The sequence below is a fragment of the Ochotona princeps genome, chromosome 24 (assembly GCF_030435755.1).
Source record: "Ochotona princeps isolate mOchPri1 chromosome 24, mOchPri1.hap1, whole genome shotgun sequence".
Classification (NCBI taxonomy): domain Eukaryota; kingdom Metazoa; phylum Chordata; class Mammalia; order Lagomorpha; family Ochotonidae; genus Ochotona; species Ochotona princeps.
Genome location: NC_080855.1, coordinates 29,992,424 through 30,005,350, shown reverse-complemented (window position 1 = coordinate 30,005,350; position 12,927 = coordinate 29,992,424).

Sequence of the window (12,927 nt, the reverse complement as noted above, 5' to 3'; positions counted from 1 at the left end):
AGCACGGTGATTTTTGGAGACAAATTTGCCAAGCAGGAAAATCCATGCTTGGGGCCTTTGCAGGCTTCTCCCCATCTTTCAGCGAGAGAAAAAATTTAAAAAATTTATTCTATTTATTAAAATGCAGTTATATATAGAGAGGGAAAGACAAGGAGAAATCTTTGCTAAAGATGTACTTATTTTTTAAAAAAATTTATTTATTTTTATTACAAAGTCAGATATACAGAGGAGAGACAGAGAGGAAGATCTTCTGTCTGATGATTCATTCCCCAAGTGACCACAACGGCTGGTGCTGTGCCGATCCGAAGCCAGGAGCCAGGAACTTCCTCCAGGTCTCCCACATGGGTGCAGGATCCCAAAGCATTGGGCCGTCTTTGACTGCTTTCCCTTGCCACAAGCGAGGAGCTGGATGGGAAATGGAGCTGCTAGATTAGAACCGGTGCCCATATGGGATCCTGGTGCATTCAAGGTGAGGACTTTATCTGCTAGGCCACGCCGCCAGGCCCAAGATGCACTTATTTCAAAGACAGAGTGACAGAGAACAAGCTGCCAAATGCTGGTTCACTCCCCTAAATGGCTGCAACAGCTGGGGTTGGTCTGCGTCAAAGCCAGGAGCATAGAACTCCATCCAGGTCTCCCCTGGAGGTCGCAGCGGCTCAGACACTTAGACCATCATTTGTTGCTTTTGTAGGAGCATTAGGGAGTTGGACCCAAAGCAGTGGAGCCTGACTCAATCCCCTGCCCTGATACAGGATACCAGCATTGCAGGTGTCTGCTTAACTTATGCTACAATACCAGTACCTAATGAATATTTGAAATTCATCAGAACACTAAACTTGCAATTGCTATTAGAGGACCATAATACTGTAATAATATGGGGGAAATGGTAGGAGCGGAAGATGGCTAAGGAAAAAGGGGAAGGTAAAGGAGGAATCCATATGCCTATAAAAACGTATCATGGAGAATAATAGAAATGATTTTTAAAAATATAATCAAGGCCTGGGAGCCTTCACTGCGGACCATCAGGTTAAATTGTTGCCTGCAGAGCCAGTATCCCATATAGTTACTACTTCGAGTCCTGGCTGCTCCACTTTTGATTCAGTTCCCTGCAAATGTGCCTGGGAAATCAGAGGAAGACATCCCCAAAGCTGGGGCTTCTGCACGCACCAGGGAGAACCAGGGAAAAAGCACCTGGTTTCTGCTTGGCCCAGCTCAGCCATTGTGGCCATCTGGGGAGTGAACCAGCAAATGGAAGACCTTTCTCTTTTCCTTCCTTCCTTCCTTCCTTCCTTCCTGCCTGCCTGCCTGCCTTCCTTCCTTCCTTCCTCCCTCCCTCCCTCCCTCCCTCCCTCCCTCCCTCCTTCCCTCCCTCCTTCTTTCTTTCTCTCTCTCTGTCTTTCAAATCACTAAATGCATCTTAAAAAAAAAAAAAAAGGCATCCAGGCTCCTTGTAAACTGCTGGAGGGAAAGTATGCCAGGATCAGAGAGAGGCAGCAAAGGCCCAGCATCAGCCAGGCCTGAGTTCAAATTTCACTTCTGCTGCTTTCTGGCTTTAGTTCATGGTCTCCTATCATGTAAGTCGCTTGGGGTCCCTTGTTCTTGCAGCTGAAGGCATCCTATCTGACAGTCCTAGTAGATCCTGAATGACCTGTCCCAGGGAGTTTTGGTGGGATGGACTTTGAAATATAGGCCATGTTCAGCCTTACAGAAGTTCTTGAAGAAATGTTTTCTTATTGTTTATCCATGGGGAATGAAGCTCAAGAAAGCAAGGCTAGCTCCCTAAGGTCAAGGTCAAGGCCCAGTACAACATAAAGATAGTGAAAATAAAAATAAGAATCATCAAGAGTTTCAAGACTCCAACAGCAGGGCCTAAAAGATTCTTTGCAGCACAAGATTCCATGCGACTTCACAGGTGAAGTCATTCCTGCGACAGAAGGGTGGTTGCTGTTGATCGCATCCTGGCCAGTGCTCAGGCACATGGCTCTCCATGGGTACCTCCCATCATTCCATCATTCCATCGTTGGGCTCCTGGGCAGACCACCTCTTCAGGCCATCTATTTCCTTGGGCCAGGTACATTAGTTTTGACAGGCTTGTCTGGCATGATTCTCCTCTGAAATTTCTTAGAAGGAAAGGAATCTGAAAGGACAGAGTTTCTTCTTTTGCAACAGGTGTTTTTACATGCATGGCTTCTTGGATGGTTGCTGCAATCCTTAGGGAGAGAGCTGTTTTACATGCCTGTCTTACAGATGGGCAAATGGAGATTCAGAGAGACACGAGGTGATTGGGGAAGTACAGTAACAACATCAGCCGCAGCCAATCTCTTCCCCAAGCTCCACACTGTCTCCTGCATGGCCCTGGTCTTCCCTCCCAGGGTGGTCTCTTCCACTAAGACTCCAGCACCTCTCTGTCTCCTCCAGTGAGTATTCCCAAGTAAAGTGGGAGCGTTCAGGTGAGTGCAACTTCCTCTGTTCACCATGGATCTGGGATGGGGGGGGGGATGGTTGAGCCATTACTTTTCACTTTATTTAACCCCATGGTTACTGTTAGAGAGTAACAATAAAGCAGGCTCGCTGGAATTTCCTGAAAGTAAGGCTCTGCTCTAAACTGCTCCATTGTGCTAGGCAGCCACGCAAAGGCCTTTCCTCCCCATGACATGGATTGGCAGGGAGATCCGGCCTGTAGACTGGAGCCCACAGGCTCCTGTTTTGTCCTAGGGATTGGGCCAAGTTCCAAGCACCATTCCAATGGAAAACCAGAGCTGATGCGTGCCTTCGATCATCACCCTCTCCCAACTTCCAGTCTTTCACCTTCGCATCCCACAAGGACTTCCCGGGTGTCCACTCTTAAGTGCTGTACTGCTCGTGTGACTGGAGTTGTGATAGCCTCTGTTCTCGAGGCATAAAGTCAAATTCATACAAACACAAGGAATCTTCTTTTATTCTTTAAAAAAAGATTTATTTATTTTTATTAGAAAGGCAGAGAGAAGGAGAGACAGAAAGATCTTCCATCTGCTGGTTCATTCTCCAGATGGCTGCAATGGCCAGAGCAAAGCTGATCTAAAGCTGGGAACCAGGAGTTGAGCCAATCTGAAGCCAGGAGCCATAAACCTCCTCTGGGTCTCCCCTATGTGGGTGCAGGGTACCAAGGCTTTGGGCCATCTGCTACTGCTTTCCCAGGCCATAAGCAGGAGGCTGGATAAGAAGTAGAGCAGATGGGACACGGATCGATCCCCTTTTGGGATCGTGGTGCGTGCAAGGTGAGGATTTAGCCACTGGTCCATTGCACTAGACCTAAGGGATCTTCAAGTATTTCATAGCAAATGTGTATTATGGAAAAACTGCAAATGGACTTCAAAAGGCTTTGGCATCAAAATGAACTTGTCTTTTAATCGCACGGTCAGTTTGAAGCCCACTTATATGAAACCTGAACAGACGAAGGAGGGCTGATGATGCTTTCTGCAGGCAATTGGAGGACTTCCAGAAAGGAAAATTTCTGAGTTGGATTTTTAAAGATTAATAGTGGTTTCCATGTAAGCATGGTCAAGCAGAGAATCTTGGTAAACAGAGGAAATAGCATGCAGGAAGCAGCCCTGGATATGTGATAATCAACTCTCCCTATGTAACAAATTCCCCCAAAAGCCACAACTTAAAGCCATCACATCTTGTGAGCTGCGATTTGGAGGCTATTATTTTTAATATTTTAATTATAATTAATTTGATTTTATTTATTTGAAACAGAGGAAGATCTTTTTGTCTATTGGTTCAATCCCCAGATGCCCACAGGAGCTAGGGCTGGGCAAACCTGAAGCCAGGAGCCCAGAGTTCAATTCAGATCCACACTGTGGGTTGAGGAGAACCAAATACAGCATTAGCAGCAAGTTGGATTGGATGTGGAGTTGAGCCTTGAACCAGGCACCCTGGCATGGGACACAGCATCCTTAGTGCCCTGCCCCCGGGCTGGAGGCACTGGTCTGGGCTCAGTTAGGGGCTGGTTCCCTGCTTGTATTTCTCATCTCCTTCCCAACCCCAGAGCACTAGCTTGCCTCTGACACAAGGAAAACATGGATTGTTATTTTGTCTCAATCTATTGGCCAGAGCAAGCAACAGTAAGAAGCCCAGAGTCAGCGTATAGGGGTGAAGTCCTGCTTGTGATGGGAGAATATTACAATGATAAATATCTTAGCTCACGAGTGGAGGGATGGGTGAAGATTTGGTAAATCAGTTTCTCAAAATGGTACTACTGACATTTGGGGTGGAATTATTCTCATGCCGGCGTGCCCTATCAGAGCTGAGGTACTAGTCCCAGCTGCTCTGCTTGGATCCATTTCCCTGTTAAGATGGTTGGGAAAGTCGCAGAAGATAATCCAAGTACTCGGGCCCCTGTCACCCACATGGGAGACCCAGATGGAATTCCTGGCTTCAGCATGGCTCCACTCTGACGCTCTAGGAAGTGAGTTAGCAGATGGAAGATCCTTCTGTCTCTCTTTCTCTGTGGCTCCTTTTCTTGCTGTCACTCTGCCTTTCAAACAAATAAAATGTATCTTTTCAAAAAGATGCTCTGGCATCTCCAATTGTGACAATTAAATATGTCCTTAGTGTTTCAGAATGTCCCCTGGAGGAGGAAGCAAAATTGCCCCTCATTTGGAAGCCACTGTACCGAGATATATTTAGAAAATGCAAAGTCTTTCAAAATTGCCGGAGCATAAAATACATAGTGGGGAAGAAGGAAAGGGAGTAGAGGGGGAAAAAAAAATCTAGAAATGCATGTGTAGAGAGAGGTAGGGGTGGTTTTCCAAGGCCTCCAAAAGCCAAATTAGGAGTTTTGGGTGTATCTTTCAGTCAATTGCCAGCTGCCCTGGGGATCAGACGCAGGTTCAGCAAAGTCGGCAGGTGTGTGGCAATCCAGTCCCTTGTAGCAGCTGTCTCTGGGGCTCCTGATGTTCATCCATGGCTGGCCTCATTGCAGGCTTGGCCAGGGGCATCACACTTAGCAGACACAGCAGCTCCCTCAGCTTCTGGGGGAGTCAAGAATGAGGTTTACACAAAGGCTCCCACCTCTGAATGCCTCATGTGGCACGCAGCACTGGTTTATCTCCGCAACTGCATAAAGATTAATGATAACCTTTCGTCGAAACCTTCTGCTCCCGGGTCTCCATGAATACATTGTTCCAATAATCCCTTTGATTTTTCTCATCAGGGAATGATGCAGCTGAGTAATAGCCCTCATATAAATACTTCTTTGCCTTTCAGAGAGCATACAGCCTCCTCCATTATACACTGCAATTTAGAAATTACACTCACATGTGGAATAATAGGCTTTGGTGTACTTATCAGGAAGGCTGGCATCAGTTACTCAATTGTTAAAGATCCCCGGGTATTTCTATTATGGTGTAAATTAGCTAGTATTTTTCCTAGCTCATTATTGCTATTTTTATGTCCATTATTTATTTATAGGCCATTAGAGGGTATACACAGGTTCGTGGCTTCACAAGAGGAATATCTTTTGGTTAACATGGCATGGAAGACCCTAGCACAGAAACACAATTTCCTTCTTTTAAAATAATCTGTTTCTTTATTGTTATTTATTCAAAAGGAGAAGGATGGAAAGAGTGTGTGTGTGTGAGAGAGAGATAAGAAAGAGAAAGCGAAATTGATTTTCATCTTTTGGTTTATTCCCCCAAATGCCTACAACAACTGATATCTGGCCAGGCTGAAGCTAGGACCCAGTACTCAATCCGGGTTTCTGTGTGATGGCTTATGGAGGGCAAATCATCTTTCATATTGATTTGTTTGCCAAGAGGGGAAGGATCCTGGGAGAGTATGGTGAACGGTGGCTTTTGACCTTGCAGGTACCCGGTTTCCTTACATCATGGTGAAACCCAGACGTCCCGTGGGACTCTCCCAGGTGAAGGAATCTGGGCTCGGGGGTTTGGGCTGTGTAGGATATTTCTAAGATGGCAAGGTAAGTGTTTTCCAAATATCCAGGATCCAGAGAATCACCTGGTGAGCTTGCCCCTTCCTAGGAGCCTGCCTATTTAAAAGCCCCCTGGGTGTTCTCTTAGGCATAGGTGATACTGCTTTCCATTGATTGCAATTTGTACAGGATGCAGAGTCAGGAATTCACTTTGCCTTGCATTGTATCTAAATCTCCCTGGAATCTAGCTTGGGGCATAGTAGATACTCAATGAATAGTCGAATGAACAAAGACGTACTATACCTTGCCCCCCCTCCCCCCCGCGAATTTCACAGCTGCTGCTTTTTTTCTCCTGTTCAGATGTCAGAAGCAACAAATCACTCTTCCTGGGGCCAGCGGGCTAAGCTGTGGCCGCTGATGCTATTCAGGAGGAGCTGCCTGCCCTGCTTCCTGCTCAGCTCCCTTTTGGTACTCCTGGGAAGGCAGTGGAAGACGGCCCCAGTACTTGGACCCCTGTTGCCACATAGGATGCCAGGGTGGAGTTCCAGGCTCCCGGCTTTAGCCTGTTTAGCCTGGCTCCTTCCTGGTCATTGAGCTGTCTGGGGAGTGAACCAGGAATACTAGATTGTTCTCTCCTCCCTTCCCGGCTCTCCTTCTTCTCTCGCTCTCTTTCTCCGCATTTCTGACTTTCAAATGAATAAACAAATAAATCTTTGAGTCCCCCACCCCCCAAAATGCCTTTCCTGTTTTCCCTTTGCTAGAAGAGTAACAGGCTCTTGATTCCACGTCAGTAACTGAGTTAGGGACCTGGGGCTGGGGCTGGGGCTAGGTGCCGTGTTAGCATTTCCATATCTGACAGGAAACTATTTGGTGGGAATCCAAGGTTTACATGCAAATCCCAAACAAAAACCTTTCTTTTCTTACACTCTTGATCTTGGAGGTTCTCACAGAACTGATTCCTGATTGTAGTGTAATTACACGGCATGGGAACCAGCAGGAGGAAAGGGGGTGCAAGAATAGGGGGACATCCGGGCATAAGATATGACTTCACCCAACTTCCCAGGCTTATGACGAGAACAAAGTTAAAGAGCTTGAAAGCATTGAAAAGTGTAAAAAAAAATCATATAGCATGTCTCTTTACAAAACAGTAATTTTTCCTTTGGGGAAATAATATATTTTAAAACGAGGTGGCAAATCTGTAATCCTAATCCAAAATGCCTCCCAATTCCAAGCTTATTGAGCATGGGCATAACCCACAATAAGTGAAAAGCCCACACTTGATGAATGCAGTGGGTCCCAGTTTGAATGCAGCAGAGCTCACCGCATGGTGTAAAGTTGGTCCTCAGCTGCTGCGTCTATGCAAGAGAAAGGAATTTGTGTTTTAGACTCTGCGTCCAGGCCCAGGATATCTCATTATACACTTACAAATATTCCAAAATTTTTTTTAAAATCCCAAATGTAAGACACTGGTGGTCCCAAGCATTCCAGAGAAGGTGTAGAATTCCAGAGCTCAGGTTTGGCTCTTAGACTGAGCTGGTATCCCTTATGAGCTCTGAGCTATCTGGAAACCCAGATTCTCACAGTGCAGTTTAGACAATCAAAAGAATCAACCAGGCAAGGCACATACTCATGATGAACCTTCTTGAGGAGGGAGACTTTCTTGTGAGCGTAAAAACAATCTCAAAGTGCTTAAAGTGTGGACAATACACAGCGTCAAAGTGTCACTGGATGCTGGTGGGTCCTGAGTCCCTTGCTACCAGGTGGGGAGAGAAAGTGGATGCCAATTATTGACTACAACACGCATAAGACTAAACTTATCATTTGAACGTTTTTTAGCTTGTAGAATTCAGGAGCATTTTCATCACCCCCAGAGAGACCTCCCACGCATTAAACATCCAGCTCCCATCCCCTCACCACCCTCTGTCTCCGGGGGCAGCCAAGGATCCTCTGCTTGCGAACTTGCCCACCCTGGACACCACATATGTGGTGCCTAGCTTCTTTCACTTGGCATCTATGTCCATGGTTTATTATCCGTGTTATGTTATGATGGCTGATGAGAACACAGGCTCAAGGAAGATACATCAATGCACGCATGGTCCCTGGAAGTCCAACTAAGCCGCCTTCCTCATCTTTCTGTTTTTTTCACTAAGCCTGGGCAGGCTGTACCCTGGGGGAACAGGTGCCTCCAAACAGGGTTCTGATTGGCTGACGATGTTACGATCCTTCTACAGGCTTGTACTTCAATTCCTTTCTAACGTGATTGGAGAAAGGTGCTGCGTCAGGCCGTGGGTTTGTCCAAAGTTCTAAAAATAAGCGGTGTTTCTGGATCAGCAGCTGCAAAGGCCATAGGGAACAAGGACACTGCCCTGGACACATTTAGCCCCAAGCTTTTGTCCAGTCCTCCATGGCGTGCTAGTTAAACTAAAATAGAATTTCTAGTATGAAGCTCAGATCGTGGGCCCCTTCCAGACCTGCAATGGAGACAGTACCTAGAGACCCCAGAGTTTAATAAACACCCTGTCTGACCTCGGGGAAAGACCTGGTACGCAAGGCGCTGACAGGCATGGGCAAGGGGACCCTCCAGCCCGCCAGCCTCTCTACCCCATGGCTTTGGATTCAGTTCCTCCAACTCCTTCTAACGAAGAACGAGGCCTGAAGCACCAGAGCGTTACTTTCAATAAATATTTATGTTTTATTACCTCCTTGGTGCTTTGAGAAATGGTTACATCAAAGGTCTATTAATCTAGGAGCTCCTGGAGGACCAGGACAGATTGCTGGAGTGCCCTCCTAGTATGTTAAAAATTAGTGCCCATGATAACGATGCTGATGGCCGCGGTGATTAGACTCCCGCGCTAGGGCCTGGATCCAGTCCCTTAACTTCTCCGGGTGAAGTGTCTGCCTTTGTTAAATCAGGATAATGAGACTCTCCCGCTGTTGTTTGTGAGGCCAATTAACTACCGTCTTGGAAGGACCCAGACCTATAAACACTTGGTTAATCTATTCAAATGTAAAAAGCTTGTTGCGGAGGACTTCCGCGTGTGAACTGCAGCACACAAAAGCCAGCAAAAGCAAATATCCAGGCCCCGCCTGCCCTGTGACTCTGGCCTTATCTGCCCTGAATAGCTTGGCTGGCAATTCAGACTCTCCGAAACAGGCAAACTAAGGGTTCTGCATTTGCAAACAAACAAGTGTAAGTTGGTTGGTCTCTATCAAGAAATCCTGTTGCGCTTGTAAGTAATGATTTGAAGGGTGTGTGGCATTTTGGATTTGGACTTTTTTTCTTTTTTGGAAGTTGTATTGATTTATTTGAGAGAGAGAGAGAGAGAGAGAGAGAGAGAGATCATCCAGCACTAGTTTTACTCCTCAAGTAGCCAAAACATCTGGGGCAGTCAAAAGCTGCATCAGGTCTCCCACTTGGGTGGCAGAAGCCCCAACGGTATGGTCTAGGCAGGCAGCTAGTTCAGGGTCAGGAGTTGGAAAGCCCTACCTCCCCCACCTGTGTAATCCGTTCTGCCCAAACGCTGCTCACTTAGCAATGTCTGGAACTTGAGGAGAGCAATGTTGTGTTTTTACGTAACCACTCATCCTATCCCAAGCCCCCTTAAAGCCTGACCCATCTGTACTAGCATCCGGGGAGGACCTTGCTTTCCTTCCTGCCACCGTTGCCCTGCCAGGCATGTTCCCAGCCCTGAATCTTGTGTCTGCCAGCGGGTACTGGTGCCAACATTCTGAAATCCATCCATATGGGGGGTTTTCAAACACACACACACACACACTGTTGTGAAAACACTATCTGTGGATTTCCAAAAAAATTTTAAAGTGTTTTTCTTACATTGGCAGTTCATCTACTATTTGTATCCCCTAGTTTGATTGATTGATTTATTTCTGATTTATTTATTTTATTGGGAAGACAAATTTGCAGAAAGATCTTCCACCCACTGGTTCATTCCCCATGTGGTTGCAGTGGCTGGAACTGAGCTGATCTTAAGCCAGGAGCCAGGAACTCCCTCCGGGTCTCCCATGATGGTGCAGAGTACCTCTCTACTGCTTCCCCAGGCCACAAGCAGGGAGCTGGATGGGAATTAGAGTAGCGGGGACATGAACCAGCACCCCTATAGGATCCTGGCGCATGCAAGGTAAGGATTTAGCCGCTAAAATTTGCGCCGGACCCTCCCCTGGGTTAATTTACAAATGGCCACAATGACCAGAACTGAGCCAAATCCAAACCAGTAGTCAGGAGCCTCTTCCTGGTCTCTCATAACCCATCCACTGGCCTTCCTAGGTGTGTTAGAGGGGAGCTGGTTGGCAGCTGGATGGGGACCTGGGATGCCACCAACGCAGGCAGCTGCAAGCTCCTGTATCACATGCTGATTCCTCCATTCTGTATCACAGAGGAGGTTACTGAGTTCCAGGGGAGAGGTTAGCTTTGCCCTCTCTTCTCTGGAGTCACTTTGATGACAGCCCACTCTGTGCGTTGTGTGATGTTGGCCCTAAGTGTGCCAGGATTGTGTATGCTAGTAAAGATGGGTCAGGCAGAGTGTACTCCTCTTATCCACTAGGCAATGCTGGCCTGCAGCCCAAGCTTTTGTGATGTCTTCTCTCCCTAAGGCATCATTCTTCAGAAGGCGCTGCTGTCTACCTGCCTTGCGATTTCAGCTTACATAGGACCAGGCTGCCTTTACCTTACCAGGCAAGAGGTTCACCTTGAAGTGCCTGGGGTTCAAATCCCGGCTCAGACTCTTGACTCCAGCATTCTTGCTGATGCAGACCTCACCTGGCAGTGGTGACAGCTGAAGTCATTGGCTCTTTGCCACCCACAAGGTAAACCTGGGTTGTGCTCCTGGCCCAGCTACTGTGGTCATTTGTTGGGGGAGTGAACCAGCGGTTAGGAGCTCTGTCTGCTTTATTAAGTAATTAAAAACTTATCTTAAAAGAGCATGAACTCTGCTCTCTGCAGGAGTTTCTGGCCTCTGCCCAGCTTTCATGCAAGCAGGTGGCTGCTTCATCTAGCCCTGACCTGGAGGAGCCAATAGGTGGCACCTGCCCATTTTCCTGGCGTCAATGGTCCCACCAGGTGTGACTGCAAACCACTCCTGTGATGTAATTGGCTTGGACCTGCCAAGAGGCACAGTGGCTCACCGTGTTGAGTGTTGGCCTGACCTGGAGACAACACATGTGAGTGCATAAGAACAGAGACTATGCTAACAGTAAAGCAACTGCAAAAGACGAGTTTGAAGTATTTACCACTTTTTAAAATATATAGCTTATTTAATTGTAAATTCATGTAATGCAATTTTTAAATTCCGCTGTACAGATTTCCTGCAAGGGCCGGATCTAGCACGGCACTGATTTGAAAGCAGATTTTGGCCATGTTTCCTCGTTTTTTGTCTCATCATCTTGTGGGCTGTTATTGCCTATGGGGGTTGGGTGGGATTTGCTTCTCCTGACTTGAATTGGTAGACTTCTTTCCCACTAGTCTGAGTTCAGAGAGCACTTTGTTTATTTGAAAGACAGAGTCACACACACACAGACACACACACACACACAGAGAGCGGTCCTCTCTCTGCTGGCTCATTCTCCAAGTGGGCAAGAGGGGCTGGTCCAGGCTAAAGCCGAGAGCCAGGAATTCCATCTGGGTATCCTGTGTAGATGATGAAGTTCTGAGCACTTGGGCCAGCCTCTCCTACCATCTCAGGTGCACCAGCAGGGAGCTGGGAAGGAGGTAGAGCAGCAGGGGCTCGCTCCTACCATCTCAGGTACACTAGCAGGGAGCTGGGAAAGAGGCAGAGCAGCAGGGGCTCGAACCAGTGCCCCATGCAGGGTGATAGCCTTACAAGTATGAGCTAAGCTACTGTATTGTAATGCTAGACCCTCTAGGCTCCTTTTCTGGAATGTCATCTGACTTTGGCTTTTGTGGTCATTTGTTCAAACTGTTGGTCCCAGTGTTAGCATTGTCCGTGTTCAGGAGGGCAGAAATCTACACTGGTCACTGTGGTGTGGAGGACGCATTCACCCACGTGGTCGACACTTAGTCGTTCTCTACAAAGTCTCCTTTGTGCCCTCTCATTGGTGTCTCTTCTCATTGTCACCTGGGTGTCAGGTTCAGGATCTAGCTCCTTTGCAGCAACTTTCTGTTCCTTCCTCCTGCCTCTCGCCTCTTCGAACCACCCAGCCCTGCCCGTAGCATCTCTTCGCCTTTCTGATGGTGTCCCTGCTTGTTTAAGGTTTCTCAGTAGGACCTGCTCCTTACCAGATCCCTTGGGTTATCAGTCCCTGTACTTATGTCCCATTGCTGTGCAGGGTGGACCCAGCACTTCCCAGATGGAAGGTTCTCTGATTTTACTACAAGGAGGCTGTGCTCAGGGGTTTGTCGGCCCCCGGCATCTTTGGTGGCCAGAGCCGGAAAGGAGCCTTCCTGGATCATTTCTGTAACCTCTCTCCTCCTACTGATTTAGTGCACCTCCTGCGTGTGCTATTTTTTTTTAATATTTATTTAATTTTATTAGAAAGGCATATTTATGGAGAGAAGGAGAGACAGAGAGAGAGAGATCTTCCATCTGCTGGATTACTCTCCAAGTGGCCGAACTGGCTGGGTCTGGGCTGATCTGAAGCAGAGAACCAAGAGCTTCTTCCAGGTCTCCCATGCGGGTGTAGATGCCCAAGGCCTTTGGCCACCTTCTGCTGTTTTCCCAGGCCATGAGCAGGGAGCTGGACGGGAAGTGGAACAGCCGGGACGCAAACTCGAACCCATATAGGATTGTGGTGCTTGAAGACAAATGATTAGCCAGTTGAGCAAGCATGCAGGCCCTGGAACTTAGAAATTTTAATGAGCAGCACAGAGAAAGACTGTGAAGGGCCTGGATGTCACCGTTTTCTCTTAGATGATATGGACAGATCCAGCTGGAACTCAGAGTCTTCTATTTTTTTGACATATAGGGAGAATTCCTCTGAGAGGGCGAGGAGGGGGCGGACATCAGAACTTCCTTGGCAGGCAGTGAGCACTGACCCAGACT